Here is a 26,906-nt window from a genome sequence, read left to right as displayed (position 1 = left end):
AACATGCCATCTTGCTGTAGGTATGCTTGTTTTGTCATGGATTGCTTTGTGATGAGTGAATCAAGCTCGCAAAGATACCTTTATAATTCTGTTAATGCCATGCTCTGTTTTCTGCCAAGTCTGAAACCTGTTAACGAAACTTGCTATGTTTACATGGGTGCCATCATATCTTCTGGTCCTTTTTGGCTCATGGTCAGTAAGGGAATTTTGTTCTATGCATTTATTAGCTCCATGCCGTGTCTTGTTTTGCTATGTTAAGTTCCTGTAGCATGTGTTTTGCTTGCTCTGAACATTGCTACCTGATGCTGTTTCAGCCATGTTCAGTATTTTCACCAATTCTGGGATACTGATATCTTTTGCACTTTTGCCATGCTTGTTTGAACCTATTATTCTGTGATCTAGCCGTAGCTCAGTGTTCATCTTTTGTCAAGCATCTCCTGTAGATTACTGCCATATGCTTTGTTGCTATGTTGGGATGCTATAGCATAGTTACCTGTTGTATTCTAAGTGCTATCATGATGTTAATCGCAGAATCGTGTCATTCTTGTTTTGCTTGCCATTTGCAAACCGTGCATCCGTTTCCGGTGATCTTTATATCGATTTCGACCGAAATCATCTCATCTTTCCAGTGGCATACTTGGTTTGCCAAGTTGATGCCCTATTCATCCTTTTTCTTCCGGAGCACGCATATGCATCGCATATCATATCTCGCATATCATGCATGTTTTGCATCATGTTGCTTGTGCTTTTCCCGTGATTGATTGTGGTTCCATTGCTTGTGTTCTTGCTGTGGGTAGAGCCGGGAGACGAGTTCGTGAACGAGGAACCTGTTGAGTACGCTTACGAGGATCAAGCTTTCGACAACTCTGAGAACCTTGCAGGCAAGATGACCATACCCTCGAAATCACTTCTATCTTTGCTTTGCTAGTTGTTCGTTCTATTGCCATGCTGCGCTACCTACCACTTGCTATATCATGCCTCCCATATTGCCATGTCAAGCCTCTAACCATCTTTTCCCAGCAAACCGTTGTTTGGCTAAGTTACCGCTTTTGCTCAGCCCTTCTTATAGCGTTGCTAGTTGCAGGTGAAGTTGAAGTTGGTTCCATGTTGGAACATGGATATTTGGGATATCACAATATCTCTTATTTAATTAATGCATCTATATATTTGGTAAAGAGTGGAAGGCTTGGCCTTATGCCTGGTGTTTTGTTTCACTCTTGCCGCCCCTAGTTTCCGTCATACCGGTATTATGTTCCTTGAGTTTGCGTTCCTTACGCGGTTGGGTGATTTATGGGACCCCCTTGACAGTTCGCCTTGAATAAAACTTCTCCAGCAAGGCCCAACCTTGGTTTTACCATTTGCCTACCTAAGCCTTTTTCCCTTGGGTTTTCGCGAGCCCGAGGGTCATCTTTATTTTAACCCCCCGGGCCAGTGCTCCTCCTAGTGTTGGTCCAAACTAGAGCACCGTGCGGGACCGTCCCTTGGCAACTTGGGTTACGTTGGTACCTATACGCTTCGCTTATCCGGTGTGCCCTGAGAACGAGATATGTGCAGCTCCTATCGGGATTTGTCGGCACATTCGGGCGGCTTTGCTGGTCTTGTTTTACCATTGTCGAAATGTCTTGTAAACCGGGATTCCGAGACTAATCGGGTCTTCCCGGGAGAAGGTTTATCCTTCGTTGACCGTGAGAGCTTATAATGGGCTAAGTTGGGACACCCCTGCAGGGTATTATCTTTCGAAAGCCGTGCCCGCGGTTATGAGGCAGATGGGAATTTGTTAATGTCCGGTTGTAGAGAACTTGACACTTGACTTAATTAAAATACATCAACCGTGTGTGTAGCCGTGATGGTCTCTTTTCGGCGGAGTCCGGGAAGCGAACACGGTTTGAGTTATGTATGAACGTAAGTAGTTTCAGGATCACTTCTTGATCATTTATAGCTTCGCGACCGTTGCGTTGCTTCTCTTCTCGCTCTCTTTTGCGTATGTTAGCCACCATATATGCTTAGTGCTTGCTGCAGCTCCACCTCATTACACCATCCTTTCCTATAAGCTTAAATAGTCTTGATCTCGCGGGTGTGAGATTGCTGAGTCCTCGTGACTCACAGATTCTACCAAAACAGTTGCAGGTGCCGACTATACCAGTGCAGGTGACGCAACCGAGCTCAAGTGGGAGTTCGACGAGGAACGTGGTCGTTACTATGTTTCGTTTCCTGATGATCAGTAGTGGAGCCCAGTTGGGAGGATTGGGGATCTAGCATTTGGGGTTATCTTATTTTCATTTGGATTTGACCGTAGTCGGTCTATGTGTGGATTTTGGATGATGTATGAATTAATTATGTATTGTGTGAAGTGGTGATTGTAAGCCAACTCTCGTTATCCCATTCTTGTTCATTACATGGGATTGTGTGAAGATGACCCTTCTTGCGACAATACCTACAATGCGGTTATGCCTCTAAGTCGTGCCTCGACACGTGGGAGATATAGCCGCATCGTGGGCGTTACAACAGTGAGTTTCAATCTTAATCTCTCCATGCTGTTTGTCATTTTATTTGTCATCATCCTTGGTTATTTTAGGTTTATATTTTCTGCTATCATCATTTAAATTCTGTCACCTAGCTTTAGCCGAGCATTGTTGTCGTCGCCTAGTCCCTGTGGAGAACACAACACTCACAGAATTGGGCGAAATACCCCACTGCACTCAATTGATCATTTTGGCGCCATTGCCGGGGACTAGCGTCGAACGATTGTGTGAAGCTATAGACTGTTGGGGAACGTAGCAGAAATTCAAAATTTTCCTACGTGTCACCAAGATCAATCTAGGAGATGCTAGCAACGAGAGGGGAGGAGTGCATCTACATACCCTTGTAGATCGCGAGCGGAAGCGTTCAAGAGAACGGGGTTGATGGAGTCGTACTCGTCGTGATCCAAATCACCGATGATCCTAGCGCCGAACGGACGGCACCTCCGCGTTCAACACACGTACGGAGCGGGGACGTCTCCTCCTTCTTGATCCAGCAAGGGGGGAGGAGAAGTTGATGGAGATCCAGCAGCACGACGGCGTGGTGGTGGAAGTAGCGGGATCCCGGCAGGGCTTCGCCAAGCGCAAGCGGGGAGGAAGAGGTGTCACGGGAGGGAGGGAAGCGCCAGGGCTTGGGGTGCTGCTCCCATGCGCCTCCCCACTATATATAGGGGTGGAGGGGGCTGGTTTCTTGCCCTCCAAGTCCATTGGGGCATTGGCAAAGGTGGGGAAAAGAAATCCCATCATTTCCCTTCCCCACCGATTGTTATCCCCCTTTTTTAGGGATCTTGATCTTATCCCTTCGGGATATGATCTTATTCCTTCTAAGGTGGGATCTTGGTGCGCCTTGACCAGGGGTGTGGGGCCTTGCCCCCACTACCCACGTTCATGTGGGTCCCCCCATGCAGGTGGGCCCCACTTCGGAACCTTCTAGAACCTTCCCGGTACAATACTGAAAAATCCCGAACATTTTCCGGTGGCCAAAATAGGACTTCCCATATATAAATCTTTACCTCCGGACCATTCTGGAACTCCTCGTGATGTCCGGATCTCATCCGGGACTCCGAACAACTTTCCGTTAACCGCATACTAATATCTCTACAACTCTAGCGTCACCGAACCTTAAGTGTGTAGACCCTACGGGTTCGGGAGACATGCAGACATGACCGAGACAACTCTCCGGTCAATAACCAACAGCGGGATCTGGATACCCATGTTGGCTCCCACATGTTCCACGATGATCTCATCGGATGAACCACGATGTCGAGGATTCAATCAATCCCGTATACAATTCCCTTTGTCAATCGGTACGTTACTTGCCCGAGATTCGATCGTCGGTATCCCAATACCTTGTTCAATCTCATTACCGGCAAGTCACTTTACTCGTACCATAATGTGTGATCCCGTGACCAAACACTTGGTCACATTGAGCTCATTATGATGATGCATTACCGAGTGGGCCCAGAGATACCTCTCCGTCATACGGAGTGACAAATCCCAGTCTCGATTCGTGCCAACCCAACAGACACTTTCGGAGATACCCGTAGTGCACCTTTATAGCCACCCAGTTACGTTGTGACGTTTGGCACACCCAAAGCACTCCTATGGTATCCGGGAGTTGCACAATATCATGGTCTAAGGAAATGATACTTGACATTTGGAAAAGCTCTAGCAAACGAACTACACGATCTTGTGCTATGCTTAGGATTGGGTCTTGTCCATCACATCATTCTCCTAATGATGTGATCCCATTATCAATGACATCCAATGTCCATAGTCAGAAAACCATGACTATCTGTTGATCAACGAGCTAGTCAACTAGAGGCTCACTAGGGACATGTTGTGGTCTATGTATTCACACATGTATTACGGTTTCCAGTTAATACAATTATAGCATGAACAACAGACAATTATCATGAACAAGGAAATACAATAATAACCATTTTATTATTGCCTCTAGGGCATATTTCCAACAGTCTCCCACTTGCACTAGAGTCAATAATCTAGTTCACATCGCCATGTGATTAACACTCAAAGTTCACATCGCCATGTGACTAATACCCAAGAGTTTACTAGAGTCAATAATCTAGTCCACATCACCATATGATTAACACTCAATGAGTTCTAGGGTTTGATCATGTTATGCTTACGAGAGAGGTTTTAGTCAACGGGTCTGCAACATTCAGATCCGTGTGTGCTTTACAAATGTCTATGTCATCTTGTAGATGTAGCTACCACGCGCCACTTGGAACTATTCCAAATAACTGCTCTACTATACGAATCCGGTTTACTACTCAGAGTCATCCGGATTAGTGTCAAAGTTTGCATCGACGTAACCCCTTACGACGAACTCTTTTACCACCTCCATAATCGAGAAAATTCCTTAGTCCACTAGATACTAAGGATAAGTTCGACCGCTGTCATGTGATCCCTTCCTGGATCACTATTGTACCCCTTGACTAACTCATGGCAAGGCACACTTCAGGTGTGGAACACAGCATAGCATATTGTAGAGCCTACGTCTAAGGCATAGGGGACGACCTTCGTCCTTTCTCTTTCTTCTGCCGTGGTCAGGTCTTGAGTCTTACTCAATACTCACACCTTGTAACACAGCCAAGAACTCCTTCTTTGCTGATCTATTTTGAACTCCTTCAAAATCTTGTCACGGTATGTATTCATTTGAAGTACTATTAAGCGTTTTTGATCTATCCTTATAGATCTTGATGCTCAATGTTCAAGTAGCTTAATCCAGGTTTTCCATTAAAAACACTTTTCAAATAACCCTGGATGCTTTCCAGAAATTCTACATCATTTCTGATCAACAATATGTTAACAACATATACTCATCAAAAATTCTATAGTGCTCCCACTCACTTCTTTGGAAATACAAGTTTCTCATGAACTTTGTATAAACCCAAAATCTTTGATCATCTCATCAAAGCGTTCATTCCAACTCCGAGATGCTTACTCCAATCCTTAGAAGGATTGCTGGAGCTTTGCATACTTGTTAGCATCTTTCAGGATTGACAAAACCTTCTGGTTGTATCACATACAACCTTTCCTCAAGAAAATCGTCGAGGAAACAATGTTTTGACATCCTATCTGCAAGATTTCATAAATAATGCAGTAACTGCTAATATAATTCTAACAGACTCTTAGCATCGCTACGAGTGAGAAAGTCTCATCGCAGTCAACTCCTTGAACTTGCCGGAAAACATCTTAACGACAAGTCGAGCTTTCTTAATGGTGACACTTACCATCATTGTCCGTCTTCCCTTTAAAACCCATGTGTACCCAACAGCCTTACGACCATCAAGTAGTTCTTTCAAAGTCTATACTTTGTTTTCATACATGGATCCTCTCGGATTTTATGGCCTCGAGCCATTCGTCGGAATCCGGGCCCACCATCGCTTCTCCATAGCTCGTAGGTTCATTGTTGTCTAGCAACATGACTTCCAAGACAGGATTACGTACCACTCTGAAGTAGTACGCATCCTTGTCGTCCTATGAGGTTTGGTAGTGACTTGATCTGAAGTTTCATGATCACTATCATAAGCTTCCACTTCAATTGGTGTAGGTGCCACAGGAACAACTTCCTGTGCCCTGCTACACATTAGTTGAAGTGACGGTTCAATGACCTCATCAAGTCTCCACCATCCTCCCACTCAATTCTTTCGAGAGAAACTTTTCCTCGAGAAAGGACCCGTTTCTAGAAACAATCACTTTTGCTTCCAGATCTGAAATAGGAGGTATACCCAACTGTTTTGGGTATTCTATGAAGATGCATTTATCCGCTTTGGGTTCGAGCTTATCAGCCTGAAACTTTTTCACATAAGCGTCGCAGCCCCAAACTTTTAAGAAACGACAGCTTAGGTTTCTCTAAACCATAGTTCATACGGTGTCGTCTCAACGGAATTGCGTGGTGCCCTATTTAACGTGAATGCGGTTGTCTCTAATGCCTAACCCATAAACGATAGTTGTAATTCGATAGGAGACATCATGGTATGCACCATATCCAATAGGGTGCAGTTATGATGTTCGGACACACCATCACAATATGGTGTTCCAAGCGGTATTAGTCGTGAAACAATTTCCACAATTTCTTAATTGTGTGCCAAAGTCGTAACTCAGATATTCATCTCTATGATCATATCACAGACATTTTATCCTCTTGTCACGACGATCTTCAACTTCACTCTGAAATTACTTGAACCTTTCAATAATTCAGACTTGTGTTTCATCAAGTAAATATTCTCAGCATCTACTCAAATCATCTGTGAAGTAAGAACATAACGATATCCACTGCGTGCCTCAGCACTCATTGGACTGCACACATCAAATGTATTACTTCCAACAAGTTGCTCTCTTGTTCCATCTTACTGAAAACGAGGCCTTTCAGTCATCTTGCCCATGTGGTATGATTTGCATGTCTCAAGTGATTCAAAATCAAGTGAGTCCAAATGATCCATCTGTATGGACTTTCTTCATGCATATATACTAATAGACATGGTTCGCATGTCTCAATCTTTTCAAAAACGAGTGAGTCCAAAGATCCATCAACATGGAGCTTCTTCATGCGTTTTATACCAATATGACTCAAGTGGCAGTGCCACAAGTATGTGGTACTATCATTACTATCTTATATCTTTTGGCATGAACATGTGTATCACTACGATCGAGATTCAATAAACCATTCATTTTAGGTGCAAGACCATTGAAGGTATTATTCAAATAGACAGAGTAACCATTATTCTCCTTTAATGAATAACCGTATTGCGATAAACATAATCCAATCATGTCTATGCTCAACGCAAACACCAAATAATTATTATTCAGGTTTAACCCCAATCTCGATGGTAGAGGGAGCATGCGATGCTTGATCACATCAACCTTGGAAACACTTCCAACACATATCGTCATCTCACCTTTAGCTAGTCTCCGTTTATTCCGCAGCTTTTATTTCGAGTTACTAACACTTAGCAACCGAACCGGTATCTAATACCCTGGTGCTACTAGGAGTACTAGTAAAGTACACATTAATATAATGTATATCCAATATACTTCTGTCGACCTTGCCAGCCTTCTCATCTACGAAGTATCTAGGGTAGTTCTGCTTTAGTGACCGTTCCCCTCATTTCAGAAGCACTTAGTCTCGGGTTTGGGTTCAACCTTGGGTTTCTTCACTAGAGCAGCAACTGATTTGCCGTTTCATGAAGTATCCCTTCTTGCCCTTGCCCTTCTAGAAACTAGTGGTTTTACTAACCATCAACAATTGATGCTCCTTCTTGATTTCTACTTTCGCGGTGTCAAACATCGCGAGTTGCTCAAGGATCATCATGTCTATCCCTGATATGTTATAGTTCATCACGACGCTCTAATAGCTTGGTGGCAGTGACTATGGAGAACCATCACTATCTCATCTGGAAGATTAACTCCCACTCGATTCAAGTGATTGTAGTACTCAGACAATCTGAGCACATGCTCAACGATTGAGCTTTTCTCCCTTAGTTTGCAGGCTTAAGAAACTTGTCAGAGGTCTCATACCTCTTGACGTGGGCATTAGTCTGAAATCCCAATTTCAGTCTTTGGAACATCTCATATGTTCTGCGACATTTCAAAACCGTCTTTGGTGCCACAATTTTAAACCGTTAGCATCACACACTGAACTATCACGTAGTCATCAAAACGTGTATGTCAGATGTTTCGTCACATCTACAGACGACGCTCGAGGTTCAGCACACCGAGCGGTGCATTAAGGACATAAGCCTTCTGTGCAGCAATGAGGACAATCCTCAGTTTACGGACCCAGTCCGCATAATTGCTACTATCAACTTTCAACTAAATTTTCTCTAGGAACATATCTTAGTAGAACTAAAGCGTAAGCTACGACATTATTTGCAAAGACCTTTTGACTATGTTCATGATAATTAAGTTCATCTGATTATTTAATGAACTCCCACTTAAATAGACATCCCTCTAGTCATCTAAGTGATACATGATCCGAATCGACTAGGCCGTGTCCGATCATCACGTGAGATGGACTAGTCATCATCGGTGAACATGTCCATGTTGATCGTATCTACTATACGACTCATGTTCGACCTTTCGGTCTCTTGTGTTCCTAGGCCATGTCTGTACATGCTAGGCTCGTCAAGTCAACCTAAGTGTTTTGCTTGTGTTCCGAGGCCATGTTTGTACATGCTAGGCTCGTCAACACCCGTTGTATGCGAACGTTAGAATCTATCACACCCGATCATCACGTGGTGCTTCGAAACAACGAACCTTCGCAACGGTGCACAGTTAGGGGGAACACATCTCTTGAAATTTTAGTGAGGGATCATCTTATTTATGCTACCGTCGTTCTAAGCAAATAAGATGTAAACATGACAAACATCACATGCAAATCATAAAGTGACATGATATGGCCAATATCATCTTGCGCCTTTTGATCTCCATCTTCGAGGCGCGGCATGATCACCTTCGTCACCGGCATGACACCATGATCTCCATCATCATGATCTCCATCATCGTGTCTTCATGAAGTTGTCCCGCCAACATTACTTCTACTACTATGGCTAACGGTTAGCAATAAAGTAAAGTAATTACATGGCGTTTTTCATTGACACGCAGGTCATACAATAAATTAAGACAACTCCTATGGCTCCTGCCGGTTGTCATACTCATCGACATGCAAGTCGTGATTCCTATTACAAGAACATGATCAATCTCATACATCACATATATCATTCATCACATCCTTTTGGCCATATCACATCACATAGCATACCCTGCAAAAACAAGTTAGACGTCCTCTAATTGTTGTTGCATGTTTTACGTGGCTGCTATGGGTTTCTAGCAAGAACGTTTCTTACCTACGCAAAAGCCACAACGGTGATATGCCAATTGCTATTTACCCTTCATAAGGACCCTTTTCATCGAATCCGATCCGACTAAAGTGGGAGAGACAGACACCCGCTAGCCACCTTATGCATCAAGTGCATGTCAGTCGGTGGAACCTGTCTCACGTAAGAGTACGTGTAAGGTTGGTCTGGGCCGCTTCATCCCACAATGCCGCCGAATCAAGATAAGACTAGTAACGGTAAGCAAATTGAACAAATCGTCGCCCACAACTACTTTGTGTTCTACTCGTGCATAGAATCTACGCATAAACCTGGCTCATGATGCCACTGTTGGGGAACGTAGCAGAAATTCAAAATTTTCCTACGTGTCACCAAGATCAATCTAGGAGATGCTAGCAACGAGAGGGGAGGAGTGCATCTACATACCCTTATAGATCGCGAGCGGAAGCGTTCAAGACAACGGGGTTGATGGAGTCGTACTCGTCGTGATCCAAATCACCGATGATCCTAGCGCCGAACGGACGGCACCTCCGCGTTCAACACACGTACGGAGCGGGGACGTCTCCTCCTTCTTGATCCAGAAAGGGGGGAGGAGAAGTTGATGGAGATCCAGCAGCACGACGGCGTGGTGGTGGAAGTAGCGGGATCCCGGCAGGGCTTCGCCAAGCGCAAGCGGGGAGGAAGAGGTGTCACAGGAGGGAGGGAGGCGCCAGGGCTTGGGGTGCTGCTCCCATGCGCCTCCCCACTATATATAGGGGTGGAGGGGGCTGGTTTCTTGCCCTCCAAGTCCATTGGGGCGTTGGCAAAGGTGGCGGAAAGAAATCCCATCATTTCCCTTCCCCACCGATTGTTATCCCCCTTTTTTAGGGATCTTGATCTTATCCCTTCGGGATATGATCTTATTCCTTCTAAGGTGGGATCTTGGTGCGCCTTGACCAGGGGTGTGGGGCCTTTCCCCCACTACCCATGTTCATATGGGTCCCCCCATGCAGGTGGGCCCCACTTCGGAACCTTCTAGAACCTTCCCGGTACAATACCGAAAAATCCCGAACATTTTCCGGTGGCCAAAATAGGACTTCCCATATATAAATCTTTACCTCCGGACCATTCCGGAACTCCTCGTGACGTCCGGGATCTCATCCGGGACTCCTAACAACTTTCGGTTAACCGCATACTAATATCTCTACAACTCTAGCGTCACTGAACCTTAAGTGTGTAGACCCTACGGGTTCGGGAGACATGCAAACATGACCGAGACGACTCTCCAGTCAATAACCAACAGCGGGATCTGGATACCCATGTTGGCTCCCACATGTTCCACGATGATCTCATCGGATGAACCACGATGTCGAGGATTCAATCAATCCCGTATACAATTCCCTTTGTCAATCGGTACGTTACTTGCCCGAGATTCGATCGTCGGTATCCCAATACCTTATTCAATCTCGTTATCGGCAAGTCACTTTACTCGTACCGTAATGCATGATTCCGTGACCAAACACTTGGTCACATTGAGCTCATTATGATGATGCATTACCGAGTGGGCCCAGAGATACCTCTCCGTCATACGGAGTGACAAATCCCAGTCTCGATTCGTGCCAACCCAACAGACACTTTCGGAGATACCCGCAGTGCACCTTTATAGCCACCCAGTTACGTTGTGACGTTTGGCACACCCAAAGCACTCCTATGGTATCCGGGAGTTGCACAATCTCATGGTCTAACGAAATGATACTTGACATTTGGAAAAGCTCTAGCAAACGAACTACACGATCTTGTGCTATGCTTAGGATTGGGTCTTGTCCATCACATCATTCTCCTAATGATGTGATCCCGTTATCAATGGCATCCAATGTCCATAGTCAGGAAAGCATGACTATCTGTTGATCAACGAGCTAGTCAACTAGAGGCTCACTAGGGACATGTTGTGGTCTATGTATTCACACATGTATTATGGTTTCCAGTTAATACAATTATAGCATGAACAACAGACAATTATCATGAACAAGGAAATACAATAATAACCATTTTATTATTGCCTCTAGGGCATATTTCCAACATAGACTAGGCTTAGTATAGTTTTTGTTTAAATTTCCATTCAAATTTATTTCTCTGCTTCTTTTACCTTTTTACTTTTTGTTGCTTTGGCTTATTAGGATACTAACTTTCTGACTAGTGTTTACTGTTTATGAGTGTTTGTAGGAAATCTGAACTAATTGCAGGTTGTTCTATAGTTACACTCGGTTAAGATGGCATTGCTTCGTGATCTTTGGATGCCCAAAAGTCAGTGCTATATCACAGGACCGATTTGGCCAACTATTGAGGCAGAGAACTTCGAGCTGAAACCTAGTCTTATTGCTTTGGGTCAACAACAACAGTTTGGAGGACTGCCTACTGAGGATCCCTATGAGCACTTACACCGAGTCATGGAGTATTCAGATACAGTCAAGTACCATGGAGTTCCTCAAGATGCAATCATGTGCAGGTTGTTCACATTCTCTCTCCGTGATGATGCTCGTGCTTGGTATCGATCCTTGCCATCAAGGTCATATAGTTGGAATGAGATATCACGAGCTTTCTTGGATAGATATTTCCCACTACACAAGCAGTCTGCGATTCAAGATGAGATCTTCAATTTCGTTCAGCGTGAATACGAGAGCTTGTATGATGGTTGGGAGAGGTACAAGGCTTTATTCAGGAGATGTCCTAACCAAGGGCTCGAGAGATGGTTAGAGTTGCAGATATTCTATAGAGGATTGACTCGGACACTCGAGCTTACGTCGATAGGGCAGTGGGTGGAGCTATTACAAACAAGACACTTGATGTTGCTTTTCTGCTGATTGAGAGTATAGCCTTCCACCAACTTCAGTGGTACAATGAGAAGCCCATCTCTGATTCAGTTGTTTGTTTGCAACAAATCACTTCATCTCAGCAAGAATCTCATACACAAAAGTCAGAACCAGTTTCTCCGTGTAACAAGATTGAGCTTTCATGGATTATCTTTGATGATGATGACACCATCCTAGTTGACACACACACTTCAGATCATATGGATACTAGTGTTGGAGATTTAGTTTTGCATTGTGATGATTCTTCCATGGATGAGCCAGAGCTGCAGTTAGTTGTTTTTTATATTGAGGAGTCACCTTTAGTTGATATTGATCATGTGCTGCTAGAGCCAGATATGGAGAAGTTCAGCTTCAATGATGTTAGCCGCATTGATTCCTCAACACTTGAGCCTGAGATGGAGAGCTTCATGGTTAATTATGATGAGGTGGATTCAGATGCCAAGGAGCCAAGCTCTACTATTTCACTTGTTGACATGAGTCCGGTGGAAATTTCTACAACCACACCTCACTTGGTATCTTCAATTGAGGTAGTCTTGAAGCTTCTTCCTAACTATCTCAGGTATTATCTCAGCTTTCTGGATAAGTTATGTCATATCGCTGATATTGCCTATGCACCATGTGACTTGTTGTTGATACATGTTCCTGATTTGCTCAATAGATATACTTATATGATAGGGTACTCTGTCGATGACTTAGAGGGCATTCTCTCTGTCACTTGTATTGGCTTGGTTGTTGAGTGTTCTTTCAGGTTGATGCTTGTGCACCATTTACTGTGAGTTGACAGAGTTCGAGATGACATTCCTTGGGATCCTGGTGGATTCACGGCATGGTGATGAGGAGAAGCAATGGGCACACGCGAAGAAGAGTGAAGCTGGAGCAGGCATGAGGATAGAGAAGCAAAAAGAGAAGAGCAGCAACTTAGAGAGTGATCAAGCGAGTGCTACTTCATAGTGCCCGGTGAGCTGTTTCATGACCCATTCCGAGTATATCATCCATTGATACATGCTGAAATCAAATGTTATTTGGTTTGCTTAACCCATTTCTTAAATGTTGCCCCACTGAATTTTATTTGACATATGGTGCTTGATGAGAATATGCGAACTGATTGTTGAATGCCATGTAAACTAGTGATCTACATATTGCTTGGTTTGCTGCAATTAGTGAAAGCTATTAGTTTTGAGTGCTCAAATCCCTAGTACACTAGAAAACTTAATTATTTTCTGCTCTTACCTTGATACACCTAGATCATTAAGTGTCAGATGCTGAGTTTGTGCCTAATGTGTTCCCATTCAGAGCAATCACTCACCACTATGGACTAGCATGCTATGTTCCCTGGATCGGTAGTATGTGAACCAGACCTGGATGAGTGATGATTCTTGTTTCCTTTTGTATTCCTTTTTTAAATAAGTAATAATGAATAAATAATTATCTGATCTACCTAACAGTAGCATGTCATGTTTCCTGGATCGGTGGCTTGTGAAATCTGGTTGGATCAGATAGGAGTTAATTATATTAAAAAATGTAATTGTCGAACCAGGTGTATACCATGTTCTCTGGATCGGTGGTATGTTCCTTTGGGGAGACAAACTAAAAAAACTAATAATTGGTCGAGCCAGGTGTATACCATGTTCTCGGGATCGGTGGTATGTTCCTTTGGTGAGACTGATAAAATATTATCATTACTTCCTTCAATTTTAATAAGTGGTGCAACCACAATGTTATATTTCTGCAAATAAGTGATTTAATTCAAGCTCCTTTTGTTCTCAGGATCATGCTCTCTTTAGGAACCTTTTGGCACAGTTAGCATTTGAACTTGCTAATCTTCGTTTATCATTGCAAAAGTTTAAAATGGTCGAGTTTACTAATGTCCTATTGATATGTAGCACTCTTAACCATTAATTTTCACTAGCCAAGTCCAAAGCATGCACTGTTTAGAGATCTACTTCACTTGACATTCTCTAGTCAGTTCACTGTTCATGTTCTTGCTTTTGTCATATGCCTTTGCTTGAGGACAAGCAAAGATTTAAGTGTGGGGGAACTTGATAAGCACATTTCATATATATAATTTTGGCACACAAACACACCATATATTTGATCCGACGATCCATTCTTGCTGTGAACTATGATATATTTGAATGAAAATCATATAAAAGATCATTTACTCGTCATTTGATTATTTTGCAGAAAAGTGCGCAAAGGCACTATAATCTTCAAGATTCGGACGAATTGGCCATTGAGAAGAGAGAAGGGCAGGAAAGAAGTGAAGAAAGGGACTTGAGCATGAAGGAAGAAGAAACCGGGGGCCAAAACTAAAGATAGAGGGGATCGACTTGGGAAGAAAGAAGGAAAGGAGAAGGGCCAAATCAAAAAAGTGGCACACTAGAGGAGGGGTCAAAATCCCTAGCAGCAGCCCCGATCCCCTTTTGGGCCTGGCATATCTCTCTCTCCCTCATCCCACCTTCTCCACCACCGGCCACCGCCGCGGCCAGGCCGGCGTGGCGGCGCGCCACCGCGCCAACAGCACCCCCCACCACTAGCTGCTACTCCACCACTTCACCATCGCCATCCATCCGTCCATCACCCAGCGCCACCGCTGCACCATCCACCATCAGCGCCGCCACCTGAACCCCGAACCACCAGCAACCCACGCCGGCGCCATCCACCACTTCCACTCTTCCCTCTTGCTTCGCCCCTGCTGCTTCTCTTCTTCCCCACGCCTCTACTGCTGCATCTCCCTTGCCACGTCCCTGGTCCTTCTTCTCTTCCTACTGCTGCTTCTCCCTTCTCCAACCTCCTGCTGCTGCCTCCTTCTTCTCTTGCCCTGCTGCTCTTCCTCCTCCTCCTCCTCCTTCCGCTGCTTGCTGCTTCTTTTTCCTCCCTTCTCAATCTGCTGCTGCTACTCTTCTCCTTACCTCGCTGCTGCCCTTCTCCTTCTCCTAACCTTGCTGCTGTTCACCTCTGAATCCTCACCACGCTGCTGCTCTCTCCCTCTCTGTTGCTCTTCTCTGAATCCCGTACTGCTGCTGCTCCTCTCTCCATGCCCCAGTTGCTGCTTCTTCTTTCTCTAATCTCCTGCTGCCATCTCTCTTTCTCCTTCTCTTCTCTGAATTTTCTGTAGTTTGTGACGTGTAGTCTGTAACATTCAGATTCTAAGAGTACTTGTTTCCTGTACTAGTTACTTCTACTATCTATTTTTAGTTGTTCAATACTACTCTGTTGATCTGTGATACTAGTAAGTGGCTTGTATAATTTGTTTACTTATGTAACCTGGATCATGGTGTGCTTATGTGTGTTCTGTAGTCCCTGTGTTAATTACGTTCATGTGAAAATATATATGTTTGTGTTGTGATATATTTCTGTCTCTGTCATAGCATTCTTTCTCCCCCTTTGTTACTTGTATGATACTAATATATGTGTTCATGTCCCGTTGCTTCCCTTTATGTTAGTGTTTTAGCGTCTTTAGTAAAACAAAAATACCAAAGATACAGTGAGTTTCAATCTTAATCTCTCCATGCTGTTTGTCATTTTATTTGTCATCATCCTTGGTTATTTTAGGTTTATATTTTCTGCTATCATCATTTAAATTCTGTCACCTAGCTTTAGCCGAGCATTGTTGTCGTCGCCTAGTCCCTGTGGAGAACACGACACTCGCAGAATTGGGCGAAATACCCCACTTCACTTTCAATTGATCAGTGTGGATGTGTAGGTCGATGAATTCTTGTAGGGCGAGGCACCTCGCGGCGACCGCGACCTCCAGGTGGCCATTCTTTGTGGCGTCGGCGGGCAGTCGCAGGGCCACCAGTGCTTGAAAGAGGTTCCGGACATGGAGGCCGATTAGGGTGGTAGGCAATGAGGAGCCCGGGCGTGCGGGCTGGAGGAGTACGGTGATGTCGTCCGCGAGCTTCTTGAGGACGGTGAACTTGTTGGTGGTGGCAACGATCATTTGGTCCAACTGAGAGTCGTAGTTGGCATCGAAGGCGGCCATCCACTAGCTGGTCGCCAACACCGTCTGGAGATGATCCCCGGCGCCATGCCGTAGGCCGGCGTCGTGGACCATCTGGCATAACCGCTGGCTCATCGCGCGCATCGCCGCCATGGGTTTGGAGTGAGCACTTTTGCGCTTAATTTAGGTGCTTAGCAAATGCTTAGGTGCGTACGATGTGGTAGATGCATTGGAATGGAGGGGCGCCTTTATATGAGTGCAAACTGCGTTGCATTCACATCATGCAACCTCTTTTCCCAGTCCTCCTCCCATTACTTCCCTCATGCATTCTCGATGCTAATTGAAGAGGATGCATCATTGGTCGTTCAACATTTCAGGAACCCCTACCCCCTCCCTCGTCTGCATTAAAGCCGTACCGGGAACTGCGCCGCCCGCTATCAAATCAAATAGTACCGCGCCGCCCGTTGTAAAATCGAATAGTACTACGCCGCCCACTGCACTCCCGGTTGAATACGCCTCCTCGCCTCCATCAAACCCCTTCGTTAAACCCGCATGCAAACCGAGAAACCTACTCCGGCCACACGTCCATTCATGAGCGGGCCGGAAGCAACCTCGGCCGAGCTCCTCCCATCCGCCCTTAGTTTAAACGAGGCCAGACGCCGGCCAAACTACTACCGTCCGCCCTATATTTAAACGAGGCCAGCCAAACAGTAGGCAAGAATCGCACCCCTCCGCCACTCCCCCATCTCCTCCTTCACCATTTTCTCCCTCTTCCGATGGCTTCCGAGGAGCCGTTCTCCGGCATACTACCCGGCTGGGTGGCCCGCCGAGCCCTCCGGATACGGGTGAGGCCGCTCGGTGCTTCACCAACCTCGCTTGGCCCGACGGAGCCAGTTGTCGCCCCAAGCCAGCGCGTGGTTCAACAACTCGCCGCTCCAGTTCAGCTCGGTGAGGAGTGGCGAGTTGCTCCACGCCGATACGGGCGTCGTCGCTGCCGCGTCGTACCGCGCCACCAGTGTCTATGGTGGCTGCGCCTCCCGTGCCTGCGGCCACGCCTTCCGTGCCTGCGGCAGCGCCATGCAGGCAGAGACAGAAGCCGGGTGCATGGAGAGCGACGAGTCGGTGGCCAGCTTCTCCGTGTCCGCCGCCATCATCGAGAAGTAGAACACGGGAGGCCGCCGCCACTTGGTTCCCATGAAGGCCACCGCCGAGGCGACGACTGCGCATTCAGGTGGTTTCTTTGCTGCTTCGTCTCTTTCGAGGACCTTCGTCGACCCTGCAAGTGTCTGCCGGACATGAGGAAGACAAAGGGATCCGCGGGTGGCCATTTAGATTAGGTATTCCCTCTCCGGCTGGCGGGAAATATTTGTTCTAAGAATGGATAAATTGGATGTATCTATAACGAAAATAAGTCTAGATACATCCATTTCTAGGACAAGTATTTCCAGGCGGAGGGAGTATTAATTATATCAAGAGAGCCGGATTAGCACTGCTTAGTTCATGTAAATGTAATGAAATCCATCATGTTTATATGAAGATCCGGCTTTTTTATACGAAATCCTTCATGCTTATATGAAATTAGTCCATGTTTGCACGAATTTCATTTGGTTGGTTGGAGTTGTGTAAATGTATGCCGCTTGCGTTTGATGTCGTCCTCCGCGGAAGGAAGCGGGAGGAAATTTGTCGGCTGCCGTTGGAGATGCTCTTATGCTGAAAATAATAGAGTGACATCCAATCAATTTGAGTTAATTGCGTGTATGATTCTCCCTCTATAAAAAGTTAATTCCATGTACAATGTACACGTGATTTGCAGGGTGGCTACAACTTCGTACAGAAAGTTAAAAATAAACTAGCAAGATGCCCGTGCATTGCTCGGAACATCAAGATGCATTTTCCTACAAAACACCTGTTGTGACTGACCCATGCAGGAGTAATCCCATGTGTAAAAACTAATGATATCTCGAGAATTTTATCGGAAAAGGTATCTCGAGAATTTCATCGAAAAAATGAAAGATGACACATAAGGTGAGGAGGAGTGGAGCGTGGTGGTGACTGGTGATCGGACTAGGCGGAGGCATGGGGATGGACGGCGCCGGAAGGTGGCAGCGGCCACCATGCTAGATTGTTCCAGAGACTTCCTTTTTTAATTACTCAGCAATGAGGTTGTGGGAGATAAGGATGAACGAGGCAAGGACTTATCTGTAAATGTGGAGAGAGGTGGGGGTATCTTTTGTAAAATTGTCATAGTTTGCTTTCTATCCATCAAATATAGATCGGACGGTCTATATTACAAGATGGAAGGCACACCATCATCATCAACTCGGTTTTTTATAAGAGTAGAGAAGTAGAGACAAGTCCATCCTTAATCTTGTATTCTATGTACTCTGTGGGTTCCACTGTCAGTACAGTAGCGAAAGAAATATATATTAAATAAGTAATATATAATATAAAAATCTAAAGTTAAAGACATAATTCGAACTCAGGTCATCGCGTTGCGAGCATCCGGCTCTAACCTGTCCAACACATTTTTGTTGTGGACCATGCTGGAGATATATCTCCATGTCTACTCTTATACTCCCCCCGTTCCTAAATATTTGTCTTTTTCAAATTTCAAATGGACTGCCACATACGGATGTGTATGTAGACATATTTTAGTGTGTAGATTCACTCATTTTGCTCTGTATGTAGTCACTTGTTGAAATCTCTACAAAGACAAATATTTAGGAACAGAGGGAGTAGAAAACAGAGTTGATGATGATGGTGTGCGTGCCATCCTACAATATAGGCCGTCGGATTTATATCTAATGGATAGGAAGGAAACTATGACAATTTTGCAAAAAGATACCCACACCCCTCTTCACATTTGCAAATAAGGCCTTCCCTCGTTCATCCTTTTCTCTCACAAGATAAACTACTCATACAAATGCATCTTGCTGTTCCGTGCAACGCACGGGCATCTAGCTACACTGGTGCGCGTCGGTCCTAAGCAAACGGTTTAAAACCCCTTTCCGCGACGGCATCTGGAACCGTCTCCAAGTGAGTGTGGGCGATAGGGGGGTCCTTCCCACACGACCCAGAAACCGTCGGGGATATGCCCTCCTGGCACACACGTTCGGCAAAATGAGGTCGTGTGCGACCGGCGAGCGCTCAAATACGAAAATACGTACAGTACAGATAAAAAATACAATTATACGGCGAAATTGTTTTCGGTCGCAAGTACATCCCACACAGTCAGTCCCCGCTAAACGTTTCCGTTTGTATGCACATCCCACACAGTCGCTCCAAGTAAAACGTTTCCGTTCACAGGTACATCACACACAATTTTTCCTGTGAAATCGTTTGCGTTATTAAATGTAGCACACACGGTCCATAGAAGAAACTGTGTGGCAAAGGCTGTCCATGACACACAGTTTTTATGTGGTAAACGTTTGCGCAAGGTGGCCTAACGCAAACAGTTTTCAAGAGAAAGTCGTGTGTGATTGTTCACTGATCCAACACGGTTTATTCCTAAAAACTGTGTGCGTTGCCTGAGGTCATCGCCCACGGTATTTTTTCAACAACCGTTTGCAATATCAAAACCCAGTTAGCAGGCTAATTGCCCTATTATTAATAATCCATTTATTAATCTAATTGACATTCATATTAAGCACACAATATATTTCATTTCCATATTAAGGAAGCAGAATTTCATAATTGAAATACATCAGAGTAAAACATAATATAGCTTCAGCACTCAGCTACCCCATTACACAACTGCACCAGCAACAAGTTCCACATGCAACATGTAGAACCTTTCGAAATTAGCATCATAGACGGTATATAGACAGATGCATCTCATCTGGAAAATTGCTGAAGCGGAAGGCGAATATTGAGCCTTCATTCATGTTGAAGGTCTTTGCAACTTTAGGCCAGTGCCTGTGGATGATTGACCGTCCATCCTTCGACCTCTTCAGGAACACTTCAATATTGAACCGTGGGTGTTGTATGAAAACCTTCCTCGCCTCCTGACCATAAAGGTGGTTTGAGAGGTAATCATCAGTGAACTGCTTTGGAAAGGGCTGAAAACAAGGATGTGCATAAATATCTTCTCTATATTGGAAATGGAGCAAAGGAATAAAAAAAGGCAAGGTATAATAGTTAGTACCATCTTGTAGTGAACTGATGTCTTCTTCATTGTGTAGACGAAGATCTTGTTGTTTTTTGTCGCTAATTTCTTTATCCTAACAATCTTTCTGAGTTTCTTGATTTGATTGATATTCATGGACAACTCATTTCCCCATATGCAAAAAGGGTCGAACAGTGGGTCAAAACCTCTGACAGCAGGACCTACATGTGCAAGACCAAATTGTTAAAAACCAAAATATTAGAATGGTTCCTGCAATTGCACAATAATGTGCTATTAGACAACGGATCATGCACGTGCTAACCTCGATTGTAAACCTCAGTGCTTCCCATTGTTTCCCTACAACACATATAAGGTAGTTAGTCATCAGGTTAAGTAAGGGTTCGCATGCTATCAGTAAAATATGTTGATGAAAAATAAGCACATTGCAGATTCATCAGATTAACTGAAGCCACACGGAAAACCCATTTACCCAAACCAAGCATGATTAAGAACTAGGAAACATAACACTTGTATATGTTTCTCATGTATTAAGTGCAGCCAAATTTGATTTATTCCTCACATGCACAACAATACAAAATTCTACCCACGACAATTGGACATCGCATTGCAGACTTGAACCAAGCAGTTAACTAAGCACCACAACAAATGAACCAAACATTAACTGAGCACCATATTGCACAATATAACATACTCCTAATAGAAGATCAGAGAGTTAACCAAAGAGTTAACTACAGCCAATTGTAGCAATTGTATTTGTTTCTCATGTATTTACTACAGCCAAATTCAATTTATTCCTCACATGGTATACAATAACAGAATGCACCCACAATTTTGTAAAGATAAATCCGATTTATTTCTCACATGGAAGACAATACAAAATTGCAGCCTGAAGAATTGAACATCACATTTGCACAATTGAACCAAACAGTTAACTGAAGACGACAACTAATTAACAAAACAGTTAATAAGTGAGCACCACACTGCACGACATATAGAACATATACACTAGAGCAACATATTGCATGGTGAAATTAGATAGCACAATTCACTAGATTTTGTGAAGGAAAGGCAGGAGCAGCACACGCAACGGGTAAACTGAGCATGCTTAACCGGCGTAGCTAGCAATTGGCAAGGTGCTCCTCCAAGATTTGGGAGTCGACACGAATGGCAGCCATCGCGACCTCATCCGCGCGTGCGGCCGCGATTTGCTTCTCCGCTGCCAAATGCTCCTTGAGGTCCTGGCTATACTGCGTGCACCATGGCTTAGGCCGGCGCTTATTTGGTGGAGGGGTCGATGATTTGGGTGGAAGGTGTCACGCTCGCGCCGGCGGTCGGGGCATGTGGGATGTGGAAGGAGGAGGAGGATGGGGGTCGGGTGTGGATTACCTGCCTGGATAGAGGAGGCCGAGCAGCGTGAAGGAGGGTTGCCGGCGAGGAGGCGGCGGCGCTGCAAGCAAGGAGTGAAGGTTTCAACTTGGAAAGGAAGGCGGAAAGAGGGGAAATGTGGCTTTTGGTAGGGGGCGGGGAGGTAGATATTTCCGCGGAAGCCGAAAATTTGGAATCGCTTCAGCCAAAAAACTGGCGCGCGAAGTGTCATCAGACATGGTCCCTTATTCAGAACTGTGTACGATATGTGGACATCACAACCCATTCAGATAGCTTAACCCGTGTGTGATGAGTTTGAACGTCAAAAGTTTTGGTTCAAATTTCCATGGTTACAGTGGTCATCCACGTCATTGCATAATTTGGGTACACAAAAGAGACTACAGCACACCCACACTTCTTAATCGAGCAAGTTCAGCAATTAAACAGAGCTAGCTGACCTAAACATTACCCTAACAAATTAAAGACCAACGCTCTTAATTAAACAAAACATAGAGTACTATTACGACTGGTGCTCGTCGATCTCCGCCGCCGCCTCCATGTCTAGCTCGCGCCCGACGGTCTCCTGGGGAAGGGGCTCCATGGCATCCATCGCACCATACTCGACAAGCATCTCGCCATTCGCCTCCGCCATCTCTTTGGAAAAGGCCGCCATGAGCTGGGCGTGGGCGGACACGATCTGGGCTTGGACGGGCTCCGTCGTCGCAAGGTATGCGGCGGAGGAACGGACGGCTGCTTGAATGCTATCGGCGAGCGCTAGCTCTTTGGCCGTGGGTTGCCGACCGTTGTCGGAGAAGCTTCGTTTGATTTGTACGGTGACCGCCAGGAGCTGGGCGTGGGCAGCCTCGACATGGTCGTGGGCGGCCTCCATCAGGGCTAAGGCCGCCGCTGCGGAACGGACAGCTGCTGTGCTGCTCTCGCCAGTTGCTATCCCCGAGGCAGCTGTTGCTGCCGCCACCTGAGAAGCAAGAGCGGCCGTTTGGGCTGCCTTTGCCGCCCGGTCACAAATTGCGGCCGTGCTCATGCACCTTTTTAGCACGCGCATGGCGGCTGCGGCCGCGCTCTCGCCGGAGTGGGCTACCAAACTTGCCCTCACGACGTGGGTCCACGTGCCCATCTTTCACCGGCGACGATTGAACAGTGAAATGATATTTGGGGAGCGAGCTAGTGTGTTTGAGACGCCGACTGTGGACTGTAGCCGACGCACCTTCTCGCGTAAGCCATAGGCGTACTATACACCGACGGTGCTCCAAGATATTTTGTACTACATCTCACACAGTTGTTGATAATAAACTGTGTGCGATCTACTTGATTTTTCATCTTGATTTGAATTACATAATGGGGTCACAGCGGCAATGGATGGTGTTTGAATTGTTAGACCTTTTATCTGGAGTGAACATGCAGCTATATGTGTGCCGTAAAAGAATTGGAATTATTCAGGGTTCGTTTGAACATTTTATACATAAAATTGGTTTTCTAGCCATTTTATGTGCATAATTCAAATTTGAACTACATGCACATGCTCCAGTGCATATAAGTTGGTTGAAAAATCAAATATGTGTCCTTGGGTGCATGCTTAGGTCCCATGCAAGAAATGGGAATGAATTTCAAACACCGGGGCACCGTTGATTGCCGGCAAAACATTGAGATGCCTGGTTTTTAAATTCTAGTAAATCCAAAATTCTGTTAACCATTAACGTGACGCCACGTGTCTTGGTTTTAATGGTTGTAGCAGGTGCCGTGCGGACAACAGCTTGACCTTGACTGAACGGGAGGCGTGCGAGCACCGTCCGGTGCGCAGGCTGACCGAGAGGCGTGCAAGTTGTCCTTGAGTGCGCAGGCTCACCGGGAAGCGTGCGAGTTGTACACTGCACAGGCTCACTGGGAAGCAAGCCCTTTGACTTCCATGGCCGCCCGCATTGCTCGCATCCTCTCCATTAATGGCGCCCAAGCCGCAGTTTAATTCGCTTTTTAAATATAAAACACTCATCACAAACGTTTTAGTTAGAACACCCGTATGCAAACCGACAGCTTCCCTAGGAAGCCAAGAGAAAATGTGCCGGGCAGGATTTCTGCAGCTCTTGATCGCAAACGTTTTAGATAGAACACCCGTCTGCAAAGTGAGAGCAGCGCAGGATTTGTGCATCCCTTCAACGCAAACGGTTGTTTTGGATGACCCGTGTGGAACCACGTACAAACAATTTGGTAAGATTTGTCAATCCTTGTAACACTGTGATTTGTCAAAATATGAAGCTAAAAATCACTAGCAATATCTAATTTTTGCAGCTAAAATTCAGTAATTAAGCATATATTTCATTCATAGATTAAGCAGTCGTTCTTAATTTATACAAACAGTTCAACTCGATAGCTGAACCGACCAAACTTTTCCCCAATTGTTGCCAACCACGTACAGAAATAGCTAGTTCAACTATATATACTAGCTAATTTTAAGTACGTTGTACAGTTCCACCACATCTATAGTCAGATGAACTGAACAAAATAGCCCCTAAATACTACTACTACTACTACTACTACTACTACTACTACTACTACTACTACTACTACTACTACTACTACTACTACTACTACTACTACTACTACTACTACTGCGGAGGGGCTTTGTACTACTTCCGGCTGCCTCTCCTCTGCCGAGCGCGCTCAGTAAGAGGCGGAGTAGGAGGAGCCTACTAACGAGCTGGGCAACCGCAGTGCGGTGCCTGCCGCTAATGCAGCTTCAGCGACGCTCGCCTCGAACACCCTCTGCCACTCCAGACGACCCCTCTCGAAGCGGTGGTTCTCCTTGTAGATCTCCTGATTCCTCGCCTCGGAGGCGGCGTGTGTCGCTGCCACTGCGGCAGTAAGGCTCTTTGAGTGCTCGACGAGGCGCTCCTCCTCCTCTCACAGGAACTCGGTGTAGCACGCAAGGTCGCTGTCGCACGAGCGGGCATCCACCTCCGCCCCCGCCTTCGGGCGACGGTGGCGGAGCGTGTGATGACCCCGGCGGTCGACGGTGGGCTGGCAGCCACGGCGGCTGACGATGGGGTGGCGGCCATGACCACCACCTCCCGCCTTTGGGTCGCGGTGGCGGAACGGGTGATGGCCACAGTGGCCGGCAGTGGGGTGGCGGCCACGACGGCCGTCTCCCGCCTTCGGGCCACGACGGCGGAGCGGGCGATGTCCCTGGCTTTCGACGGTGGTGTGGCGGCAACGGCGGCCAGCAACAGCTGCCGACGGGCACCGGCGGCGGAGCGTGTGGTGGGTGTTCCGCGCATACCCAACACGGACGCCACGCGCACTACACTACGCCGGGGACTGCGCCGCCACCGCGGTGTAGCCTCCCAGCTTGAGTTGTCCTCTGATGACGACGGAGTGGCTGAGCGACGATGACGGACCGGTGACATTGGCGAATGTGGGAGAAGCAGACGAGATAAGCTACAGGGATGGAGGGGAAAATGCGACGCAGGACTCGCCGGCCGTGAGGGTTTTTATAGCAGGCCGGTAAGCATTGGGATTCTGGGGGATTTCACCGAGTCGGGGGGGAAGCTTGCGCAAGAACCTGCGAGGTTGCGCGGGAACGGGCTCACCGACGATTCATTGGCGCCACCGTTTGGCAAAAAGAACGCCCCCGCGCGCTGCGCAAGCTTGCGCTGTAAGCCGTCTGCGGCAGCGGGGTGACAAGACGTGCGAGAGGAGGGCGAAAGGCCACGTACACATACGGTTAATAAAAAAACGTTTGTGATTTAATTACCTACTATACCACCGTCTTGGTTTATATTAACTATTAAAATACGAATGCATGTCGCCACAGATTATATAGTTGGATTTGTATTTGAACATAGTTTCCAATTATATAATTTTTAAAACATGCATTAACATTTTGTTGGTTAATTTTGAGGGCAAAGTATGGCACGGAATATAAAGGAGACTATAGACTAGACGGAGGTTGTACCACACGGTCGCTCTCTACGCATCGAGGCAACTGTCGGCCGGCTTGTAGGTGACCATTTGCTGCGTGTTCAACTGCTCCATGCGTGTGGTTGCTTGCGGTTTAGGCGGCCGCGGCGCGTTCTGCTCGCTTCCTGCCGCGCGTGCTCTGCTCTCGCGTCCCTCCGGGTGCTCTGCCCTCGTCCCTCCACGCGCGCTGCCAGTGTTTTGGGCCGGCACACGATCACGCACGTTCGTGTGCAAGCGGTTGCGCCGGGCGCGTCGCGACGATGCACTTACCCGCTGCAAAAACTGCCATGCGGACGCGCCGAGAATCCACGCCGCCCGGCCCCCTTTTATTCCTGCGGCCATTTACCTTCATCTCTCGTCTCACACGTCACAATGAGCACACCCATGAGGACACATACAGAGAGGACATCCAGCGGTTCCAATGGCGCTCCCCGTGGCTCCAATGGCGCTCCCAACAGCCGCCGACGACAACGGCGGGCAGTTCACCACGCATCACATAGTGGACACCCACATGAGGGGGAAGGCCCTCTCGGTGGTGTACACGAACGATCCAGTCTCGGTGGAGAGCTCCGTCCAAACTATGGAGCAGTTCCTTGCCAAGGACAAGTACCGAGTTGTCGGCTTCGACCTCGAGTACACCATCGGTCGTGCCGGGCACGATCAGAAGGTTGTCGTCGCCCAGTTGTGCGTGCCACATGACGTCCTCGTCTACCACTTCCACCTTGCCACAAGGCCTTGCGAGCGTTTCTCCAGGTTTATCAAGAGCTCCGACTACAGTTTCGCTAAGGTGAACACCACCAACGATCTAAAAGCGCTCAAGGTTTCGGACTGGAAATGCCCAAATCTTGTCAATATCCAGCACCACTACAAGGTCTGGGGCACTGACCAAAGCAAACTAAACTCCCTGGTTGACCTCGCCTCGGCCATCATCGACCCCTACTATGCGAAGATGAAGCAAGAGAGCAATAAGGACAAGAACGCCTGGCACAGTGTGTGGCATAAGAGACTGGATGAACAACATGTCAAGTACGCGGCCATGGACGCGTACACAAGCTACGAGATGTATAAGCGGATCGTTGACATGAGGAACTGTCTTCTTCCTGACCCAGACGAGGGATCGAGCCACATAGCAGTGGCAGGAGCATCACAAGAAGTAGATGACTAGATGATCGTTTCTCCTACTTTAGAATGCATGCAATTGTTTATTGAGGTGTGTGCGAATGATCTGTATAGTCACTTATGTAATTGGATGTTTATTTCAGTTATATATTT

At 46.3% G+C, this 26,906-nt stretch overlaps 1 non-coding gene across 1 annotated transcript; it reads right to left on the bottom strand.

The window, feature by feature from the left end:
- Nucleotides 1-11,991: 11,991 nt before the first annotated feature.
- Nucleotides 11,992-12,098, bottom strand: LOC120967557 (small nucleolar RNA R71). The gene has a single exon (XR_005761296.1). It is a non-coding gene; the product is annotated as a small nucleolar RNA R71 (small nucleolar RNA).
- Nucleotides 12,099-26,906: the final 14,808 nt, after the last annotated feature.

This window comes from Aegilops tauschii, chromosome 6 (assembly GCF_002575655.3).
Source record: "Aegilops tauschii subsp. strangulata cultivar AL8/78 chromosome 6, Aet v6.0, whole genome shotgun sequence".
NCBI lineage: Eukaryota > Viridiplantae > Streptophyta > Magnoliopsida > Poales > Poaceae > Aegilops > Aegilops tauschii.
This window is presented reverse-complemented; position numbering and strand designations above follow the sequence as displayed.